Here is a 25051-nt window from a genome sequence, read left to right as displayed (position 1 = left end):
TTATTATACATCTTGACCAGCTCTTCTTGAGCTGATTCTCCTGGCATTTTTAGCCTGTATCTCTCTCTGTGTACGTGTGTGAGTGAGTGATTGCCTAGGCTTGCCGTTGAGTGGCTATGCTTGGTCCCTGCAGTCTTAAGTCCACGCCCGCAAACCAATGCAGTAATACCCTGGTATTGGTGTAAAATGGACTCGTGGAAAACGTGACGGTGTAGGAGCACTTCATTTTACAATTCTGTTTTTATTCCAGTATTGAAATTGGTTCCCTCCAAATCGTTGGTACAATTTTGCAGGCTTCTAATTCTAATTGAGAGGATAATAAATTGCGACGTTGAAACGAATACTTTTACGCCGACCCACCTCTGTCTTGAGAATGGGCTTTTATAATTGATCTAATTTAAGGCTTCTTCCGTTTAGAAATTCCCTACTCTTGCTACCTTCTTGGTGAAATAACTTAAATGCTCAAAGTGGACAAAAGATAAGAATATTGTTTTTTTATATTTTTCTGGCAGTTTTGGGAGTTCTTTGCTACATTTTCTGTTAAGCTGATGACTCTTTGTACTAAAAAGGATTCGTTTGTGGATATTGTCTTATTTTTTTGGGTTCTGTTTCTCCTTTACCTGATATATTTTGCTAAATTTGCTTTCGAAAGTTTTGAGAAGCCCAATAAATGCGTGTTTTGAAACACTTTTCCATTCAAATATCTCTTATTTCATTTGTCCCCTGCTCAAAATAAATTAATTTTTTATTGAGAGAGCCTACTTTTTATGGTCTTAAGGAATATTTAAGGCCATATGCGTCTGTATTAGCGTACATTATGCGTAATGAAATATGGACGTATTCCAACACTTTCGTATCTAGCGTGATCTACGACATGGTTGCTTACCAGCCAAGGATAAGGTACATGTCCTGAATGCTGCTGATGGGTGCTGTTAGGTCTAAGATTGCATACTGCCTTTCTCACTGGTTTTCTGGATAGTAACAAATCGGAGTCGCTTAACTGAATAACCGGTTTCATCGCCTATCTTAGCGAGTTTTGTGATGTAAGAGGTAGATTGCACTCGCGTTCGGGCGTATGGTTGATTTTTTAGAGTCGATCGGCCTTGCCGAGGAGATAGATTTCCGAAGTTTAGGGGCTTTGCGGGTTTTCGTCCGACGTTTTGAGGTGGCGGTGGCGGTAGTTCAAAATTCATCTTTGGTACAAGGGATGGGTTTTGTGGGATAAATGATCGGTTGAAATGAATAAAAAGCCATGATAAGAGTCTTCGAGCAAGTGTCCGGGAAGTTAGGTAAATACTGCTGCCTTGAAAATCTTTGCCATGGTAGTAATACCCATGATTAATGGCGTGGCAGTAATACCTGGAAGGATTACTTAATCCGAAATAAATCAATGAATTGTCTTTTCACTTCGCATTTTATTTATGATAGTCAACCTTGTTGTCCGTCATTTTTTATTTTTCAAGTTTTTACTGTACAATTTTTGTAGTAATGTTAATATGCTATATAGATTTTATAGTGTTTGAAATGCAATATATTTGAGTATAACTACCAGAAACTGATTGCCTTTTTGTCTTCTAGCATCTCTGCAACATTATTGATGGTATATAAATGGATTAATTACTAATGGCTAATTGTTTTTTTTTACTTTCAGCTGCCTTTACATGGGCTCTTTTAGCATTTGTGTAACATTTCATACGGTATGACTAGAAATTGTTCTATCTGTACTACGTTTACTTTATCATACGGTTTGATCTATTCTTTTTTCAAGCCCTTTTTTGATTTCTAAATTATATTTCTGTTAGATTGCTATGATATAGGTAGTGTATATTTCCGTTATCATCATCACCATCACTGGTCAACAATCCTAAGATTGGTTTGACGCAGCTCTCCACTCAATTCTTTTATCAGCTAATCTTTTCAACCGAACGTGTTTCTTCCCGTTCACATCCTTATTTAAATATTCCAAATATTTTGTTCGAGGTCTTCCTTTAGCATTTTTGCCATCGACTTGTCCCTCGACGATTGTCTTCATAAGGCCGTGTCGTCTCAAAAGGTGGCCTATAAGGTTGTTCCGTCTTATTATTAATATTTTCATGAGGCTTCTCTCCCACTCTTCTTGGGACTTCCTCATTACTGACTCGGTCGATCCATTTGATCCTCATCATTCTTCTGTAGTACTACATTTCGTAGGCCTTTACGTTATATTATAAATTAAGTAGGAATTTCCTCTACTTAGCTCTTGAAAGGAAGCATATCCTCTGATTTATCGGATATATAGGTTAGGGTTTGGTAGGGGAGACATGCGTATGGGATTCAAAAAATAGTCGTCATTAACTTAACACTAAGAATACTTAACAAATAAAATCTTTGATTTGGCAAGCTATATGGTGTGATTGGACGACAAGTACTAAACCTTGGAAATATAATAGTTTTCTGGTAAAACATTTTTTCCGAAAAACTTGAGGGGTATTTCATTCATGCAAGTGTTGGTACTTAGTTCAAAACTTGTAAATTTTATGAATATAAGTTATTTTTTAAATAAATACTCTTTTCATCTACTCCGTATTGAAAATATGGAATTAAAAGGCTGTGCAGCTATTTACGATTAAAGTTAACTGTCGTAGCGTCGCGACGGCATTTTACGGTGTGATTTCATTGAAAGCGAAAGCGCTTTGTGAGCGCGCTTTAATATGTGTCATTGGAATCCGCGCGGAGAGCATCTGTTTTTACGATGATGAGTCCGCATCCCTGCATATGTTTTTGTTCGATTCTCTGCGAGAGGTAATACGATGCACGTGTAAAATTTTATCTGTTGTATTTTTTAAAACTCTTTACGGCTAAAGCCCCAGTACCGTAAAATATAGCTCTCGTTAAATTTGTGTCTTGCTTCCATTTCAGGGATATTGATGTTTTCAATTTAGAACCGAATCGCAACCTTACTGGCCTTTTTGAGGGTGTAGGTGAATATGTGGGAGTGTTGGGTATATAACCATGCGGAAGCAAACAAGTGTTTTCCCCAATTTCGGGGGTTTAATAATTTGCCTGGAATTATGGAATTTCTCGGTGGGGTGAAATTCCCCCTCAGTCCCCTTCCCCTAAGCTAATTTCATTTGGGCAAGGTGGGAAAATGAGGCAGAAAGTAGAGGTTGAAGTGGAGGGCAGGTTCAGAATGATGAGATTAGGATTGGTGAATTAATAATAATTCATTTCCTTCTCACATTTTCACCCTAGTCCCTCCGTGCCTTGCTTTTGAGCTGCGCCCCCCTCCCCTGAAATCCTCTCCTCTCTGCTAGCGTCATCATCTCTCCCTCCACCCCTCTATGACGTCACCCTAACTGGCCCTTCCCTTTTCTCGACACCCTCATCGACATGCATTCGCATGTTTGCTTGCGACCTCTTTATCAATCCCAGGCGAAGAGAGCATTCCACCCACGAATATTGCAATAAAGGATCCTCAAGTCGGCCTCGTAATGTGTTGTCGCTCACCTCGCATTGAAAAGGAGTTTACAGAAGTCGACAGTCGCGTCGTTAACGGACAAATTGATCCGAGTTTCACGGTGAAGTAAGTTATAATTAGGGGTGTCAACCGAAATGTAATTCCTCGCAATTTCAATCATTATACAGCAAAATATTGGAAATAAGTGGATCCCATTGCACTCATCACCGCGCCGCGGGCATTTTTGAAAGCCGATTAAAATGCGCCTGAAGTGGCAACAGAAATTAATCTTCTGTGGGATGGAATTAGGCCTGGTCTATGCAGTCCCCCTGCTCGTAATAGCCTGGGAGTCGTAAGTTACCCTTGTTGCCTTATTCCTCAAGAAACCCGAACTTCATTTTGAAGTACTTTGAAAATGTGTTCTTTGACTGGGTTTCTATTAAGTCTAGTGGGTAGAAAGCAAAAGAGGATTGCATGCCTATGTCGATTTGACGTAGTCTTAATGCCATGCTTTATCATGCGATATTCGTGTTAGGGAAGATTAGTGGGGAATTTTGTGATAAGGGTTTTTCCGCTAGTGTTTTGCCTCAAACCCCCTGGAATCAAGAGAATTGGTATTCTGATGGAAAATCCCTTTTGATCTCTCGTTCCCGTTCCTCAGTTTCCGTAAAATTGCCTCAATCACAAGCGATTTCACACCTTTCTTACCGGAGAAATGAGTTTTATTGGGCCCAAAATGCCATCTAACCGTTTTCATCGACAGCGTTCGATCACCCTCCTGCCCGCACCCCTCCGAAATCCACTTATTCGAATTCCTTCACCGTGGATTCTTTTGGACATTCATTTATTATACTCTATTGGAAATGTTTCCGCTAATTTTTTTCAAGACTCACTCGAGTGTGAAGACCCCTTTACTTTTTTTAGTCTAATGAAAAAGGGTTCATTCGTCCGGTGTCAGAAATTATCAGCTGTTCGCTTATTTTATTATTTTGTAATGGATTACATGTCTTGAATAACTTGTGACCTCCGCCGTATTTAAAGGCCTGGTTACACGATCCGTTAACCCGTACGAATTAATGTCATGAATGAACACGAAAATGCACCGTGTGACCACCCAACTTGTGCGAATGTTTGTACAGAAAATAGAACCCGTTTTTATTTGGTTCATGTATTCTTACATGATGGGTTCCGATCCACAAAAATCGTTCATCCGAGCAGACATCAACTCCTACGTGTTACTGTCGTTTAAATAGGATTTAAGGCGTTGGGGGTGCGAAGACCGATTCATACTTCTATTTAGCGAGTATTCGGGGACTTCGGGGGTTCTAAATCCTCCCCCTCTACCGAAGTGTGTTGGAACTACAGGCTTAGGTGTTTCCTCTCCAAATGGACCCCCCCAAAATGCATGCGTTTCTTGGGCAAAGAGTCAAGTAAAATAAATCAGGAAGTAGAATTTGTATAATTTCTAGTTTTCGTAATACCCTCGGAGTCGTAACTTACCCTTGTTTCCTTATTCCTCAAGAAACGAGAATTTAAAGTTTCCTTATCAACTCTCAATCAAATTTCATACCTTTCTCGAAGTGAACCCCGAACATTTTTTTCTCTGGCTACGGCCTTGCGTCGACCCTTTGGCATGCACGGGGCTTGCGTGTATCATGGAGCCATTTCTTCGTCTACTCTTGGGGTCATATCTCTCCCTGAATTCTCGAAGAGCACAGGGGAGTACTCTGAAGTTATTTATCGGCTTCGCAAGGGTCGAGTTGTCAAGGAAAGCATGAAATCGGCTTTGGAGAAGTATAAGCGGACATAACTTGTTGTGGGAATCATTAGTCTTCCCGGTAACTTTTTTAGCCCTCTCCTTCTCTTTGTCATGCTGCCCTAAGGATTCTTGTTTCTCGCCGACGTTGGGTTATAAATGAAAAGTTCTTTCATGTATGTATTCATTCACTTGGAGGTCCTGTGGAAGTATTTTATCACTTTTTACCCTTCATTCTCCAGTTCAGAAAGTTCAATGAAGCCCACCGGAGAGGAGCAATAGCAAATCGCACGTTCGTATGTCTGTTTCAGCCTATGACACTAAATCAAAGACTCTTGAGGGGGGTGACTTAAGCCGGGTGTAAAAGTCTAGGAATAAATATTTGAATTTCAATCTCCTCTCGAATTTGAACTTCCCGTGTTCGGTATCATTTCTTTTCGACGGTCGCTATTCAGAAGGAATTCTACTCAGTATTTTAACTCGCAAATGTAAATACGATTCTAACATCCTATGAAGATATTGTAAAATCTTGGCAATATTGAAACACGGTCGTATAATTTTGCAACTCTCCGTCCCTAAATGTTTTGTTGATATTATCCCTCCGACATAAATGTCCTAATTCTCTTCTCCTTTGTCTTCACTCTCGACTATTTTCCTCTTGCCGTCTGTTACGTCTCACGTATGGGTACCTTTTCCTCTACATTTGATTTTTACTGACACATCGGGAGTCCTTGTGCTTGATGTTATTTTCTACTCAATGGCTTGCATTATTGGTCTCTGTCTTTGGTAATTAAAACCATTGACCGTCAGTCTAGCACGCAACGAGCTGAACTTTGATAATATCGTATGGTTCTCACAAAATCCATTTTCCAGTATTTCTAATTTAACCTCTCCCTTCTTTTTCGGTATCTTAATTTCTATCCTCTTTATCCCATTTTATTGGGCTGTCTTTCACATCGCGCTGTCATATTTGGGTATGTTATTTTCTTCCCTTCACACGTATACCGCAACGTAAACATCTCGTTTTTTTTTCAAATAATTGTTGTTGAATAGAATCTCTGATCCCTGTCACGTGGGAATTGCAATTAATCGTTGATGTAACTCGTGATGAAAGAAGCAAAAGTTTGAAGTTGGTTCCTCGCTGATTTTTTTTGGAATCATCTTTTCCCTCCCGTTTTAATATCCATATTATTTATTTTTCCTCTATCTACGCTCCCTTCACTTAAACCGTCATTTACATCTCTCGTATGATTACGTCCACACGTGTCTCGCTACGTGAACATTTCTCGTGTTTTTTTGTTATTTTATTGTTTTCAAGTCTAATCTCTGGATCCTGTCGAGTGGAAATTACACTTTGTCGTTGGTGTAACCCGTGATGAGCAAAGCAAAAGTTTGAATTTGGTTCGTCGCTGATTTTTTTTATGTAAATGGTGATGTAACTGTAATGATAACTGTGTAACTCGTGTTGTTGTAACTCGTGAGGAAAGAAGGAAAAGTTTGAAATTGTTTTGTCGCTGATTTTTTTTGGAATAATCTCTTCCCTCCCGTATTAATGTACATGCTATTTATTTTCCCTTCATCTCCACTCCCTTCACTCTTTGACCGTCTTCCATATCTCACATATGATTACGCCCCCCCCCCCGTCTCCATCCTCCACCTCCCCTCGTCTCCTGCCACATTCAATATCCTCGCGGCGCGGGCCCCGAAACCCTTCCGTTCCATCACCTTCACATGCAATCGATCCCACATCCCCAGACCTCCTCCCCGGTCCTCTCTCTATCACGGGGAAAGGGCCCCCTAGGCCCAACCACCACCGATCCCCCACCCCTTCCCTCAACCTCACGGCGGAACCAATCCGGATACAGAATTAGCGGGGACGCCGATGCCGGTGTGGCGAGAACAAAACACTCTCGCTCCGCGTAAGGCGACGCTCTCTCCCCCTCCCACTACGTCTTCGCTCGTGTCTCCCCCACACCCCACCCATTCCTTTCACTCCATCCTTTTCTTTTCCCCGTCGTCGAACTTCTTTTTTCCCCTAAAAAAAAGTCCTTATGCCGTCGAAGAAACGGGAGGTGAGCGCAATGCCGGGGTTTGGGGGTGGCTGGTTAATTTCTTTTTATAAGGTTGGGGGGACCCGATAGACTTGATTCTGGTGGTTCACTTTAGTGGCAAGATTTTTTTCCAATTCGTCCCGGTCGTGAAAAAAATTTTCAAGTACCTTTAAGAGGAATCCCTTTTTTTAATGCTTTGGTACACCCTAGATGTAGTTTTAGAGTTGAACGAATTTCCGTTTTTTTAACGTAGATTCTCTTACCTTCAGGTTTTATTTCTTTTTTCTTAGTTTATTTTAAATGTGGACAATTGTATAGAATATCGTTTCATCATGGCCTGGTATGGCCATTATTGGAATTCAGTCTTATTGTTAGTAGCTCTTTTTTTTCTAACTCCGGTAAATGATTTTTTTGAGTCGATAAAGTGTGCGGAAAACTTGCACGTGGAGTAAACGTTTTATAATGCTGGATATGCTGGTTTGCTTTTGTTTTTCGGTACACATAATCACCTAGTAATTGGAATAAAATTGTATCGTGATCGTAGCACTTCAATTCATATTTTGGAAAGGTGAAATGAATTTGGAATATTTAAATAAATAAAAGATCGTAGCACTTTTCCACAAGAATTTTTAATTGCGTACCGCCATACCGAATTTGGAAAAGTGCTACGAACTTTTATTTATGTCTAACTTCCACCAATTGAAGCCTGAATCTGTTGAACGAATTTGGAACACATTGTAATTTGCTGTCTATTTAAAATGAATTAAAAGGTATTTGTAACCTAGCACCATTAGAACTATTTCGTCTATCCATATTTATTCTCTATCTAAATGTGGTAATATATTTTTATTATTAGCGATGTTTTTATGCTTAGCCTTTATTTGTGGTTGAATTGGGTCTCTGTTTTTACTGGCCTAACGTTACTTGTAGGCTGCGCGTGTTATTAATTCAATACGCGAAGGGTTTTTCTCTTTTTCTTTAAATGATATGATTTATTAATGGTACCCAATCCTTGCATGATGTAAAAAATGCCATGTTCTGAAGTGATTGATGTAGGATTGTTTGGCCGACCGTAGCGTGAATTTAAAATGTGGAAATTATTGTACCAGTACGTTCATTTATTTTAGAATTGTTGATCTGAATGTGTATATCCATTGAAGTAGGGTTTGGATGACAAATCGCTAAGTCAGGTTAGTGTTAGTCCGTGCCCAAAAATGCTTGGTTCTTGTTAGTATCATCGACATTTTTTTCAAGATATTATCTTCTCCATGCGTATGAAGTTTGCTGTTGCTGAATTTTTTATTGGGGTATCCAATCCCGACCCTTGGGTTTCCAATTCACACTAGATAAAATGGTTATTTTGTTCGAACCTCCACTACAGCTGGGAGGTTACTCCTCTCACCCAGCCCCCCTTGCCCCCTAGTTCTAGCGCTGGTTGCAGGTCTTCCACAGTCCCAGGTTAATTTGTACGTTATATTTATCTCTTTTTAGTCGTATAATTTCTTGCATAGTATAAGCCATACCCGTGTGTAATCATATCGATAACAATTTAAACAACTCACTCTTACTATTCACTCGATGACTCACTCTTATCTATTCACGGAAGATAAAATCCCGCCTCAGTGTAATGTATATGATTCCGTTATCAGTGTAAAAAATTTCTTGACAGAGTGTGATTTATACCAGGTATGGCTAAATAGAATGGACCTTGTCGGAGGATTGAAGGACATGATCCGTGACAACCCTGAGCAACTTCGCCAGGTAATTAATTTTGTGAAAGTAACTGGCCTTCTACACAAAGTTTAGCATAACTCCACGAACTTTTTAGCATAAGATATGGAGTGGTGCAAAATGGCCTCAGATGTCGACGCACCCTTTAAACAAGATTTCTACTACTACCAATGTAAACAATCACCACTTTAAAAAAAACATGTTAGAAAAAATTGGAAACAATGATTAGTCTTTCAATTTGACCAAAGCGACTAATAAGAGGTCGATAAGAGTGTTCACATTCTTTTCCCATAGCCCGGGATGAGATTTTTTGATGTCTGTATTCTTGTAAATCGCTTATTGAGAACTTTAGAAAGAGAAAATTTTGCAGATACAATGGTTCGCGGATAAAAATTGGCTGTTTGTAGAATGGATTTCGGATTGGATAATTGACATCTTTTTATAATTGATTTCCGTGTTTAGTTTTTTTTGTATTCGCTGTGGATCGATTCATGCTTACGTTTATAGTGTAGCGTAAAACATCAACATTCGTATTTAACTGAAACGTTTTTAGAAATTTACCCTGCCTCAGGGCGTCATTATGTAGGAATGGGCGCATGGCGAGTTACCTTGGTTGGATTTATGAATAATGTGCTTGGGAATAGCAATTTTAAATTGTTTCACTTTTGGTATGTCCAAATGTGTGTGTGTGTGCTAAAAATGTGTTCCTGGCGAATACTTACTTTTTTCTTTATTTTCACGACTATTTACTGTTTTGCCGAGAACATTCTTGGAATGCATTTTCTACAGCGGAGAAAGTGTTCTTCAGGGATAAATGCAAAAGAATTTCGTGAGCCACTTAGTTCTCGCAATGTTCTTTCATTCGAAATCAGCTTCGTCGTCGTACTTGATGTGTTTTTTTTAGAACATAAATTTTTCTGTCTTTATTTTTAATATTTTTTTTCCTCTTGCCGTATGAAAAAAATATGACTCAGTAGGCTGCTGTAATATAGGACTGATAACACATAGAGTATTGAAATCCGTCGTGAGTGTTTTGCGTTGGCAAGTAGTTTTCCCTGGAGTTCTGGATTTATTAATCTCTTCATCTTCCGGGGTTTAACCGCGTTGGCTGTCTGAGTTTGACGGCGGTTTCGCCCAGAAGACGCCCCGTGGAATCCCGTCAACCTCTGACAACCAACGCGGTGAAAACCCATAAGATAGAGAGAGATCCATGAGTTTTATGCGTGTTTTAATTGGTGCTGGTGATTTGTTGTTTTTGCTTGTAAATTACTTCGTGGTGCCGCCGAAAACTTATCCTGATTCATTGGTGAAAATTTAAGGTCTTATTGGGATCCATGAAATGTTATTGCTAAAAAAGGCGTTTGTCTGCCATTTATCAGGAAGGGATGAATTTCTAAAATTCAATTTCCTGTCGATTCCCCCTCGCCTTGTGGGTTACGTACGTCCATTGCCAGGCATCACTTCCTGGAATTTTGGTGCCCATCCCCTCTCATCGACGTTAGCCAGCCTGAACTAGAGGTAACCATGCATCGTGCTCATTCACTTGTGCTAGCTTAACCTCTCCTCTCGCACAACTTTCCTCACATCCAATTTGATTTTCCATTTTTCTCTCTATAGCCTTTAGAACGGCTTCCCCTCTTATTTATGCCTATCCTCATCCGTTCACAATAGGGGGTCGTAGCTCATATCATGGCTCATTACCTCCGCTCAAATTTTTCTTGGCTCCGTTTCTTTTTATTTACTTTTATGAAAAAAATGCATGAGCCCGCGCGTGTGTGCAAATGCATCTTCTTTTCAGCAGCTCATCAGGAACGGATGAAGGTAGTTGCTTTATGGGTGATGGGTTCAGTACTTTTCGGCGAGCGTGTAGGTATGCATTATGCAATTCCACTCTACCTCTCGTAGAATCAGGGTCTACTTAAAAAAATCCACGGACAAAATACGAATTCGAGGGAAACCGTTATTAGGTATTGAAATGGCGGTATGATTAACACTTTCTAACCCAGAGCTGCTTCTGGTAGAAATTAAAATTCAAGACTTTTCATTTAAAAAATGCGAAAACTTTATGCTCAATCTTAATTATTGTGGCAGCTACATATTTCGCCACTAATCTTTTCAGCACATAAGAACACGTAGTTTTAATATTTCCTGAATAAAGCTGAAAATGTATACATTTTTCGTGTTGCTCAGAACCAACATTGGGTTATTATGGGTTAAAACAATTTGAGATTTTTTCGGCGTTTTATGTCGGAAAAATTTACTCTGGTATTCCATCATTTTACGTACCGCCTTTCTGTCGACTTTTCAATTTTCTGACGCCCATCATCATCAGGACAGCGGGTCTAGTTGACGCAATTCCTGGTGATGATAATTAAAGCCTACATCAAGATTTATGTAGAAATGACGTGTGCGACTCGGTGGTATGCCCGAGTAAAATATTCCTTCGTGATTTGATTTTTTTTTACCTGGCCCAGATTAGGCCACAATCTGGGCCCCTCTTCCTCTGTGTCAGAGCTCTCTCTCTTTTACAAAAGTTATTAATACTGCAACAAAAATACAGGCATCAGAAAAAATAAATTAGAATACATGTGATATGAAACTTGCCTAGAAATACCTCGTTAGTAATTACCAATTATCTATTTTCCCCGGGGAAGATATCGCTCTCATCTCCCCTTTATCCGTCTCAAACCAGTATTTATGGGAATAGTGCCGATGCGATTACTTCGCTGTGCTCCGAGTATTGGTTTACTCCTTTAAATTTGTCGATAGGTATGTATCATTACTCAGCTTTTCAACATGGTTTGGATTGGATTGGCGAGGTAAGAAGTCTCACAAGGGGAATACACGACCTTCGCATCGCCGATCGAGCTCAAATTTTGCGAATCGGTAGTTTATGGGTACAAATGTAATATGCCGAAGCGAGACGACGCACTTCTCGTAAAATTCCGAGAAAAAAGCAATTAAAAATCGTTAAAAATGAAGGTACGCTATATAAACTCTTTAGAACACCCATGGTTAAACAATAGGGTGACAGCCCAGTGGATCGATCTCGCTACCTTTACCTCCACAGTCGGACACCGTATCCACTGGGCTGTCACCCCATTGTTTAACCATGGGTGTTCAAAAGAGTTTATATAGCGTACCTTCATTTTTAACGATTTTTAATTGCTTTTTTCTCGGAATTTTACGAGAAGTGCGTCGTCTCGCCTCGGCATATTACATTTGTACCCATAAACTACCGATTCGCAAAATTTGAGCTCGATCGGCGATGCGAAGGTCGTGTATTCCCCTTGTCAGACACAGGCGTGTGATTTTTTATTTTACAGTTTCCATGCAGTGCACTGGGTCCTTTCCCTTGGCCACCTCGCAGTGCGAATATTGTTTTGGATGAGGGTAATGATCAATAGCACGGATATAAAAATGAAAATTAATCCGGAACCTTTGAATCAGTAGATCAACGCTACACTAAATCAGAAAAAAATTTATTTTTTACCCTTGGGGATAGGATCCTTTCTTTGGCCACCGCTATCAGGGTCCAGGTCCATTGAACTCGCGGCTCCTGAACTCGAGACGTTTCGTGAGAAAAGTTGGAATTCTGAGTGGGAGACTGGGTCACAGTTTCAGTGATGTCGTCGCCAGCCACCGTGGAGACTCTGGCCCGGTATAAAACTCGATAGCAACCGGTCATCATGAGTTGCGAAAGCTTGAAACAAGGAAAAAAGTAGGTATGGTAATAAATCGCCGACTGAAATCGACTCGGTGTAAAGCCCGAGATGAATATATTCTCTACCCTGGTAACTTACGGTCCGAGGCAAAGCACTCCAGCCACTAGCCTATCTTTCTCTGTCTTATATCCAATATTTTTAATGCACGTATTATTTTTTTTTAACTTCTTCCCGGAAGTTTCTCGGTGCTGCGATGCCGCCGGTTGTAGTGTGCCAGTATAACTCGCAGCTTACACCCCCTTATATCTTCGCTTGTTGAACTCGGAGAAGTCCTCGCAGAATGCTAGGGTCCAGGAATGTAGACCCGCATGTCCCGCATACCCGCACTTATCGGTAGAAAAACAGGTATTTTGTTTAAACGTTGACTCTGACCGACTCGGTGTAAAACCCTAGATGAGTACATGCTTTTTATTTGCTTTTATGAAAAACATATGCGTGCCCCCGTGCGTATGAGCGTATCCATTTTCTTTTAAACACCACATCAGGAACGGATTAATATCCTTTATTAACGGATTAATATCGTTCCTTTGGCTGGTTGGCCCAGTACTATTCGGGGATTGTGGGGGGTATACAATCTCACTCTACCTCTCGGAGAATCAGTGTAATCTCGTTAAAAAAATTCGCGGACACGTCACGCATTCGAGGAGCACCGGTATTAGATATTGAAATGGCGATATGGTTTTAACCCATAGATCTTTTATACAGTAGATGGCGCTTTCCCCTAGCCCCTTACGACCGGAGCGCGTAGCCAACATACCGCCCCCCTTTCGTTCTCGGAGTCACGTGGTTCGGGTCAAAATTAATGGCGGCGTTTGAATTCTCTGTTGTGAATATCGTTCCCGCTCGGGTAAAAAACATGTTACTTTTACTTACAGCACTAAAGAAGTACGTGTCTATTTTGATATTTATTTTTATTTACGTTTTGCTGTATTATATGTGAACCTTATAGCAAAATAGAGTTCATTTTAATTCAGTTTTAGGAAGAACTATAGTAAAACTGAATTAGTTTCCCCAATTATGCGCAACTGAAGCAGCCTTCAGGAACACATGTTTGGTTTCGTTTGTGTCCTTTACAGAGGAACACCTGCATCCAAAGGCTCCGTTTTTTTTCGTAAATAAAGTTAGCAATAACGCAAAGGTAGATTACATGGTTTGAGAAAAATGTATACACAACCATAGGCTATGAATTTCAACCACCAATCCAGTACATTAATAAGTAATCTTTCACAAATGATAGGTACTATCTTTTTTTCAATAATACGCCATTAATAGAACGTCATCGTTAAAGGAAAGACACTTCCAATGCTGCATGACTTTCAAAGCCAGAGAAGAACATTAGAGCTTTAACCAGCTGATTATTCCTCCTATCTGGTAATTATCTCTCGTTGCTCGGGGCAAATTGATGAAAATATAATTTAAGATTCCTCAGAATGTTAATTAACAAAAGTACCCACAATAGTCACAGTGTTGCAGCCAGCATTGATTTTAAGAAATTTTATACGTGAACATCTCTCGTGCGTAATTCAGTTCGCATAAAATGATTAAATATCCTTCAACATGTACTAGTAATAAATCCTTGTTTATTAAAGAAACCTTTAACAATATACGTCCGCTGGAGGTGTGATGAAAACATCGCAGATAATAAAGATGTTTTGCCGACAATGGAAAACAAGGTTTGAATACAAAAGTGAAGCTCAATTTTCACTCCATCAAAGAAGACTATAAATTTTACATTTTAAATGACCACAGTGTGTATGTCCACATATTTGGTAGAACATAGGGGAACCCGGTGCGCAACAGGGTGGCGGGGCGGAACGGGGTAAGCGATTTTTAATTGCGAAATAAAGCAGGAGTAAATATAACTAGTCAAAATTGTTGTTTTTAAAATATAAGCAACACCAATCTGGGCTAGATATAGTTATTCCCGCTTGCGCAGCACCTTTTTTCGCGTTAAAAAAAACCGCTTACCTAGTTCCGCCCCGTGTTCCCCCATGTATCAATTTCATAGAATTCCAAAATGAGGATAGAGAGCATCCATCAAACAGAATCTACAAGAAAAAAAGGGTTTAGAAATAACATAATATTAATTAGAAACCATACAGTCTAAACGAGATCCAGTTGGCATAAGGCAATAGAAAACAAGAGAAACCTGAAGAACAGATTGAGGGCCCAGCCTCAGCTCACACTCAAATAGGCATAATGTAATAATAGGTATAATAATGTAGCCTAAAAATAGTCTTTACAGTTACACGCATGGAATTGGAAGCCATACTGATTCCGTAAAATACATTTTGTTCAGGTAGCCGAGTGAGTTGGAAATAGATTGAAAATAAATCTTACTTGCTCTCAATCTTGATTGATTAATTAGTTGTTCGAATATTATTTCACGAACTAAGTTATTTGTTTGATTTTATTCAAAATCTTGCTCCAGAATATGGTCCCTTAAATGTAGAAATAGGGAAGTAATAGCTGTGAATACTTCCATCGTCAATACAAGGAAAATATACTTGTTCCGTAACTTGCCGGATGCCTGAGCTACCCTACTGTCTGTAAAAAAAAGCAAAATACTCGAGTTTGAAGAGCTCTAGCGTCTAAACGAAGCAATCGATTTCAATACAATAAAAAGCATACGAAAGAGAATTTAGTTCTACGTTATATTATGTACTTTAAAAATTCTCCGGCTAAGTAGTATTTCCTGTACTTAATTTTTTCTCAAAAAAGTACCCGTTTTTTGCGCGTAAAATCAAGTTGCCCAACTTTGAGCGCTTGGCATTCCCGTAGTTTTCGTTCCTACAACTTGAAATTTTGATATAAAGAAGCCACATCTATTACTAGCAGTTTGCCGAAAACAAATTGTTTATACCACAAAAATTAACGGAGTTGTTGTAAACAACGCAAACCTCTGCTAACTTCGAAATCAGTGAGTCAATTGAAAATTGATTGGTACTGTTGTCTTTCGTAGAATGTCAGTAATGCAAGCACATATGAAATGTATATTAAATATCAATAATAACGTCAATATCACTTATTATTTATCTAGACGTTTCCATGCGCGTACGCGCGCATGACTTCGATAGACTTTCTCTTTTCTGGTGCTTTGTTTAGGGCATCCTCGTCAGGCAGGGAGAAGACGACAACAAGAGCTAAAAACAAAAATAAATATAAAAAGATATTGAATATACTGCTGACATTTAACGTGTATTATCTACGTATATACATTACTAACATTCTACGGAAGACAACAGTACCAATCAATTTTCAATTGACTCACTGGTTTCGAAGTTAGCAGAGGTTTGCGTTGTTTACAACAACTCCGTTAATTTTTGTGGTATAAACAATTTGTTTTCGGCAAACTGCTAGTAATAGATGTTGCTTCTTTATATCAAAATTTCAAGTTATAGGAACAAAAACTACGGGAATGCCAAGCGCTCAAAGTTGGGCAACTTGATTTTACGCGCAAAAAACGGGTACTTTTTTGAGAAAAAATTAAGTACAGGAAATACTACTTAGCCGAAGAATTTTTAAAGTACATAATATAACGTAGAACTAAATTCGCTTTCGTATGCTTTTTATTGGATTGAAATCGATTGCTTCGTTTAGACGCTAGAGCTCCTCAAACTCGAGTATCTTGCTTTTTTTTACAGACAGTAAATGCTTTTATTTTCTTATTAAATAGCGCATGCATTGCATTACACGTATCTTTACTCAGTAATAAATATATCCATGGCTAACACGGCTTTAATTTTAACAGGGACAAACTTTGCAGTGAAAAGAAACACAAATTCCTTTCAGGAATCTCTCATCGCAACCGAAGGCACTACGCGTATTCACCATAACGCTGACCCGAGTCACGTGATACACGACCACGCTTATGTTGACCACGCTTGCGTGACGTCATGCGCCATCTACCTATATGAAAGATCTATGTTTTAACCCTGATATCTTTCTGTCAGAGGCTAAGCACTCCAGCTACTGGGCTATCTTGCTCCCTCTTGTTTATCCGGTATTTATAATGCACGTAATATTTTTTTTTAAACTTCTCCCCGGAAGTTCCTCGGTGCTCGGCTGCCGTCGGCTTAGTATGCGAGTATTCCTCCCAGCCCACTCCCTCTCTCCTGGACGTCCTCGTGTGCATCTTCCCCTCCTTGTTCCCGTCACCCACCGCGCGCGCGGCCCCCCTCTCCTTCAACTTCCCCTCCCCTCCGCCCCGGCTCCAGCCGCCGGGATCAATTATTGAGCGACTACATCTCCACTTCCTGCCCTCTCCGCTCCTCCCTCTCACTCTACTCTGTGGCCCGCCTACTCCTCCTCTCTCTCTCACTTTCCCTCTTCTGCGGTGTCTACCCCCTTCGCTCGAATATTCCTACCCTCGAGAGATAAAAAAAATTAAATTCTTCTTCCGCGAACCCCCCTCCCGCGCCTTTTACACACACCCACCGCGCCTAACTTTCATCCTCTGCCTATACCCGCCGCTAGAGAGAACTCGGCCGCCGCCCGCGCCATCTCTCGCCGTTTCTTCGCTCGTAAAAATGAAAAGAAAAGAGGTTTAGCGGGCGATTGGTACCAACTCGCGGCGGTCGGGTGGGATAGGGTTTCTTACAGGGTGGTACAGGACCTTTCTTCCGTAGTGAACCTGGAAATACTAAGAATCGCATTGTGGGAGCCTGGTCAGGGAAATGGAAAAGAAACTTACAATGTTGAATGCCACATTTATTTTTTCCATCAATGGTTTGGACATAATAACAGGTACACAATGTCTCTAACTAGGTCGTAATGATTTTAGCAAGCACCTTGATTATGATTTAGTGTGCTGAAACCATGGTTGAAAAGAGTTTATTGTTATACGTACTATACGAAGTTTCTTTTCATATTCAGGTATTACAATGAGGAAATACGGAAACCTTAAACTGTCCCTTTATTCTGTAACAAGCCTGGAAATCCTGGGAATCGCATTGAGGGAGCCAATTTAGGGATTTGGAAGAGTGTCTTTAAGTGTTAAATGCCACTACAAATTTTTCCATCAATGTTTTGGACACAATAACAGTTACACTATGGTAATCTTAGGTGATGATAACTAAGCAAGCGCTTGATAATGATTTAATGTGATGAAACCATGGTTGGAAATATTATATTGTTAAATTTACTATGCAAATTTCTTTTTCCTATTATGATATTCCAGAGAGGAAATCTGGACCATTAACTAGGACTTTCTTCTGTAGTAAACTTGGAAATTCTCGGTGCATTTTGTGAGCCAAGTCAGGGAATTGGAAAAGAAACTTACATTATCTAATGCCAAATTAATTTTTTTCCATCAATGGTTTGGACATAATAACAGGTACAATATGGTAATCTAAGGTAATAATGATTGTGGCATGCGCCTTGATAACGTATTGTGCTTCAGCCATGGTTGGAAAGAGTGAAATGATATATGTACTATGTGACGTTTCTTTTCCCGTTCAGATATTCCAAAGAGGAAATATGGAAACCTTAAATTGAAAGTTTGGAAAAAATCATTTGCCCTGCAAAATTTATGAGCTTAATTTTTCGTCCTCCTCTTACGAAAAGGTATACGTCGGATATATTTCAGTATGCCATCCGCAACATGCCATTCAGAGGTGCTATAGAACTCTCAATTTCGTTTTCATATCATTACTTATCTTATTTGTTTTAGGGTTGATAAGTTGGTGTGAATAAGCACGTTTCATATCCTTTAAAGATGAATGTTCGAAAAAATACTGTGCAGATTGATTGGAAATTTTCGCAAATTGTGTGAAAAAGTTGGGGAACTCCAGTATGATATTTGAGTGGTCTCCGTGCAGTAGGCTATGACCTCTCCCCTTCTTTCTCAGCACTGCCTTCTTCCTACTCCTCCCCCTTCCATTGATCTCCGGTCCACTCCGAGTGAACTCAAGACCTGCTCCCAAGTCGTCCCGCATCGGTTTTTCTCCACTATTCTTCCCTTCGAGGAATAGGCGACTTTTTCTTTTATTTCTTTTTAATCAATCTATCCAGACTGCTCTGCCGGATCGTATTGGAATAGCCTAACTTGATTATGAGTTCACGTTTCCTATCCGAGTCGCGAAATCGAAGCAGTGGGGGTGGGGTAGAAGGGTGGTGGCAAATCGTATAGCGGATGGAGGTGGGGAGGTGGTAAGTTCTTGAGATGAGGAAGCGGAAAATCGTGGAATTTCTCGCGGAATTCATTATCCTGTCCGATTTTGAATTTTCACGGAAGGGAATAAAAGTTTTTTTTCTGGGGACCGGAATATAGGGGTTTACCTGAATTTTTAACACATTGCTCGTTCATTCTCGTTTCCTGTGGATTCTGTTGCTACCACCACTAAGTAGTGCGCACCCCTACACGTTAAGGATGGTACTTGTTATTATATTTTTTTTACCTAGATGCTCATTAGCAAGGGGCAATTCAGTTTTTAGACATTTCGTATTGAAAACGGATAAGATTTTATAAATTAAGCTAATTTTATTAATGAAAATTTTTGATAAATTTCTGTAAAAAATGTGCTTAGTTAATGCCTTTCATCTCAAAATTGCCCTTAAAAAGAAAGTCCCTTAAGTGTCACCAACAGATCTCGTTCAAATATTGGTAGGTGATAGGAAATTGTTGGTAGTATAGGAAATGTTGAAATATATTTCCTTTAAATAAATTAATAAATTTATTAATGAAAATTATTGATAAATTTCTGTATAAAATGTGGTCAGTTAATGTCTTCATCTCAAAATTGCCCTTAAAAAGAAAGTCCTTTAAGTGTCACCAACAGATCTCGTTCAAATATTGGTAGGTGATTGGAAATGGATATTCATGAGATGTGTTTTTTGTTTCACTCGCCAACGATCAATACTTTTCGTGATATTAGCGACGGAAAGGAACATAAAACGTGTTGTATGCAGCTTAAAGCGTAACAATTCACCGTCAGTGCTCTTCACCCTATCAACGGAGTATAAGGGGGTATTGTTGTTCCGCGGGTTACAAGCATTTCGGCGTTTCCATTGTAATTTCCGTCGCTAATACCACGAAAAATAATTAGCGTTAGCAGCTGAAACAAAAACTATACGTCATGGTTATCCATTTCCTATCACCTAGCAAAATTTGAACGATATCTGGTGGTGACACTTGAGGGACTTCCCTTGTTAGACTAATTGGTGATTAAACAATGCGGATCATCACGCCCTTGGGAAGTGGAATTTATTCTATTTATCCTGCGGCCAGCTTCAAGTGTTGTGGAGGGGATGCGGTGCAGTTTTCTTTCGATGTAAGAGTTGGAATCACATTACCAAATTTATATTTGTGTTAAATATACCGCTTACCGTACCTATTATCCCCTCTCTCAATCGGTATTTAAATGGATTTGCCTTATCAAATTAAGTGACCTGTGATCAGCAATTATAGGAGTAATGTATGCTAGGTCTTCGTATTATTTTTCGGAATTTTAAAGGTGACTTTGTTACTTAATCCAGTAATGAAATCATAGCAGGATTTCGTATGTTCTTGCCAATAAGTGTGTGCTGGTGATCCCTCCACTTCTTTTTGCTCATTTATTTAGTTTAGTTTTAAAATTAATTTCATGTTGTTACAAGTTTTCCACGTCTGAACTACATGCACAACAAGTCTTCTTCAATTCTCATGCGGTACCAAGGTATCCATTAGCTGAATATTCCAGACCTAATGCTTAGGAGTTTATTTACCTTGTGAATGCAGTCAGAGCGATTTTTCTCTTTATAGAATTGCTTGCTTAAAATGTATACCGAGTATATTTAGCAGATGCTCGCCATGCCAAATTGTTGCCATATTTATGGTTTCGGAAAAAGTTTATCTGATTAGTTATCCTTCATGGTAATAATGACTGATTCTGGGACATTAATTTTATGCATAATCGATTTTGAATTTAGCTTGTTGGAATTTGAACTTAAATTCAATGGTTATAATCGTAAATTTCTTGATAGAAAAAACGCCCTCTTTTGCGTTGATATTATTTTTCAAGTACGACATTTGTTGATGGTAAATTAGAAATACATGTTCTATGAATTTGAACGCTTTTGATATCAATTTTAAAATGGAAATAGTACAATTCGAAGGCTAAAGACTATTCGTTGAGGCATATCTTGAAATATTTGACTACCTTTTTAATTAGCTTTGGCTCTTAAAAAGGCCTGAATTAACTAAGAATTGAGTTTTACCGGAAATATCCTACGTTTTTGTTGCACCTACGTTTCTTTCACAGCTCGTTGCCGACTGTGAAATAGGTGTCTCAAATATTCCGACCGTACCTATTGAAGCTGCGTTCCATCATGTTCGTCGAGCCTGCCCTTATTCTGGTCCCCATAAATTCTGACCTCACTCGCAATTTTACGACCATCAAAGTTTTCTCGTATCTTACCTTTTCTTCTTCCTTTCCACTTGTTCTGTAGAGTGCGATTGATTTAGAAGTTATGAAAGTTATTTATTTAAAATATATCTGTTCTTGTTGGATTTTTTTTGGAATAACTTTTAGACGCCTGAAATTGGTTGTTGTTTAACGCATTGTTTGGAAGAATTTAGGTTGTAGAATACTTCATCATCTAGTGGACTAATTTTGTTTATGTATATTTTTATAACGGGATAAATTTACTCAGTTATGACTTAATTGGCTCACGCCTTCGCTATTTCTCTTTAGAGGTCTGTTAAAGTTCTTCTCAATGAAACTAAAATTTTCCTTGTACTAGTTCTTAGTGCATGGTTTGGAAAATAAATAAACATTTATTTTTTGGTTGTAGATGATAGACATGGAAGAGGGAAATCGCTTACGTATTTATCTGTCCCATTAATGTAACAGTTCCAGCTCTAAAACCGTGATTGATGGTATTATTTCGAATCTTTCTTTATAGAGGTTAGAGACTTTGTATTAATTCATACTTTTGATCATTATTCATATTCTTCCTCCACGGAATCACTTCCTCTCTTTACTTAAAATCCATCCTAGTTCCTTATCTTCTCCTTTCACCAAAATTTGGGGTATTAAATTAATTAGGTCAGTAGCTTCTTGATCTCTGACCTTTGTGAATAAACGACTCGACATGAAATTTGAATTAAATGCGTAAATCATGTAGGAAATATGGTGTTTACATGTTAGGAAATTAATTCTGTTGTATTGAGATGGTTTCGCAGCGACTAAATAACTAAAGACAAATACTCTCCGTACATTCATGAAAAACAACAGTTTTCGAGAGGACACTCATTAATGTTGAAAAACGATGTATGTAATGGCGCTCAGAATATAGACCATTCAAACTAACTGAAGAATTTTTCAAGCTTAATGAATCACTGTGGCGATAATTTCATGTAAAAAACGTGATTTCACGTCAATTGTGTATTTATTTTGAAAGTTAAAGGACAGTTTGGTGGCACACCTCTGGATTATTTTTTACTCATACTTTTTTTATCTGCATATTTTTTTTATTCATAGTTTTTATAAGATGGGCAACTTTCAGGCTTTCAGCAAAAACAATACTATAATGCCCCCTATTTCCAAAATTAACCTTAAAGGGCCGTTGTTTGACAAGAATAGATGACACTATGGAGATGTCCGCATGTAGAGCGAATCGCTGAATGAGCTATCCCAAAGATCGAATTTGAGGAGTGTTTCGAAGGTTGGAATAAGTGCATAATATCTAATGGCGGCAACATTAATGTAGACGATAAATAAATATTTTTGTCATAAGATTAAAAATTTCCGTTATTTTTTTGAACACGCCTCGTGCTCTAAAGGGAACGTACTCGGAATGATTGCAGTTTATTTTCTCTTCTCTCTCTCGCCGCAGCTCCATTCACTCACTTTCCGTTTCCATTCCCCCAATCTCGCCTCCCCTTCTTCCTCTTCCGCATGTCTTCTCAGCTGCCTTCTTCCTCCTCCTCACCCACATCTTACTTCCCACTGCTTCATCTCTCTCTCTCTCTCTCTTACCCTCCTCTCGACCTCGTCTTCGCGGTCTTCGCCTCCTTTTTGCCAAAACCGCCAGCCCCCTTCAATCCGCTCTTTTTCTCTCTCTCTCTCCCCTTCTCATCCTCACCGCTTCCCCCATCTCCTCAGCTCCGCGAACGGAGAAAGTAGAATTTAACGCATTCCGTGTTCACAATATTTTAAAGGAAATCCTGCGCGACTGAAATTTTGGAAAATATTGAATGGAAATTAAACTATGTTTTTCCAAGTAAAAAGTTTTTTGTGGAAAAAACATAGTTTAATTTTTATTCAATATAAAGACATTCCATATAGTAACGCCTCAAACCATCAACTTGGAAAACATTAATATTTTTTTTTTTTTAAGTTTTACTTTAACGAAGCAATTTCGTAAGGTTTGAAACTGGGACCATATTTTCGTTCTTTTTTTTATCAATCCCTGATCATTCATAAATTTGCAATGAAAATGTTGTAAGTTTTCCCATCAAATTGGTGATACTTTCCCGCAGTACACCTCTGTATTTTTACGCTAATGTTTCGCTCTTCCTCAGTATTGTGAAGAAAACCCAAGTAAACCTTGTTATTTTGTGAAAAAAAAACTATACAACATCATTACACATTCAAAATTAATTTGTTCGCGTGGATTTATACGATTTTATAAGTTCTATGAAATTAAAGGAAACATTACGCGCGCTACCGTTATTTTTTTTACGAATGTTTCATATTTTGTATGCTTTGGTATGGTATTTTGAAGGAGGCGACCGACAGATGAGGTCATTTGCGCCATGAGGGAAGGGTGGAGAGAAACCCGGCATCGGCATTAGCCTGCTCCTAACGAAGGGCGCCAAGGGGACCGCGGCTTTACGTCTCATCCGACGGACGGAGTGTTGCGCTTGAAATGTCCTCCACACAACATTGAAGAAGGGATCAGGCAGTCTCTGAAAATTCTCTGCCACCGCCGGGATTTGAACCCGAGCCCAAGGAGTGGGAAGCCAACACTCAAGCCAACACACCAACCCGATCCCTTTGGATGCTCATACTTTGGTTATAATATGCTTACGTCCTCAGTCACTCGCCTGTGGCTGTCATGACGTAGATGTTACGTCTTGAGCTCGAAACGTGTTAAAGCGATGCCTCATGTCAGACGGGAAGGGAGCAATGCGTAGAGGAAGTGTCTGGAAATCGGGGAGTTTTCTCGTGCTTTTAGTCGTTGGTCGTGGAGGGTAGAAATCGAGAGATACGTAGTAGTGGAGGGCGCCAGGGATCGTATCCTTTTGCATCGCATGGGGAATTTCGTGGGAAAGTTAAGGGTATGCGTGTGAGAGATAATGGGTGGAAAGTTTTCGGGGAGTCCCCACTCCGTGCGAGGTTTCGTCATTGGGTTATTCTTGCGATAGGAAACTGAGTGGATCGGGTGGTAACTTATAAGGATTGGATGATAAGCGTCTGCTAGTTAATCAGATGTTTTTTTTTGCTCAGTCACTTCGAACTCACCTTCGAGTATATCATCATCTTCCGTAATCGGCGACTAAAGTTGTATCGGAAATATCTTAATCTGTATAAGGTCCTAATTTGAAATCTTTTCTTCATTTATTTCAATGATATCGCCAAGTCTTTAAGTATATCTTTGTACGCAAGGAGGATCTTTTCTCTTGAATTTCTGTAACTCAATGGTGATTGTCACTTAACCTGAAAGGCATAGGACAATATTAAAGAGAGGAAAAACATACGCACCTACACCTACAAACATACATACGTACCGACACACACTACCAAATTACGTGTGAAAAAATTGGTCGATACTGCTAATGAATTTGAGGATTTTTCGTCATAATACGGAAATAATTAGAATCAAGTCGTATTTTTATCCGTTAAAATGAAGGATACATCAAAGTTTCTTATCTTCAATATTTATTTTTGAAAACTAGTATTCGATTTTTGTGCCACTATATTATCTTGTTTTTTATAATTTGATCAAGTTGATATTATTGCTTGAAATAACTTAATTTTGCGGAAATTTATACGACACTCTTTTCTTTTCCAAAAATCTGTGAAGACTTGTGAAGTACTTTTATTTCCCTAAGGAGTTCTTATTTAACTCTTTCTTCATAGTGAGAGATATAAATGATTTAACAGGAGTTCCTTGAATTCTCTCTTTTTAAGGTAATTTGTATTTGAACCTTTAAATGCTTAACTCTCAATGTACATTTTAAGTCAAAGAATCAACACAAATGTCTACAAAATCTCCCGCGTGTACTCGTATGAAACAGAAAATGTATCAGAGAATTGCGGCCTAAGAATCTATCAGTGTGAACCATATGAACCGGCATTGCTCTACAGTTTACACCGAATGGCAAATTATTCTGCCGGTATTGGACTAATAAAGAAATGGTATTAAA

Source organism: Ischnura elegans, chromosome 9 (assembly GCF_921293095.1).
Source record: "Ischnura elegans chromosome 9, ioIscEleg1.1, whole genome shotgun sequence".
Lineage (NCBI taxonomy): Eukaryota > Metazoa > Arthropoda > Insecta > Odonata > Coenagrionidae > Ischnura > Ischnura elegans.
The sequence above is the reverse complement of the archived record's forward strand: the minus strand, read 5'-3'. Positions refer to the sequence as shown.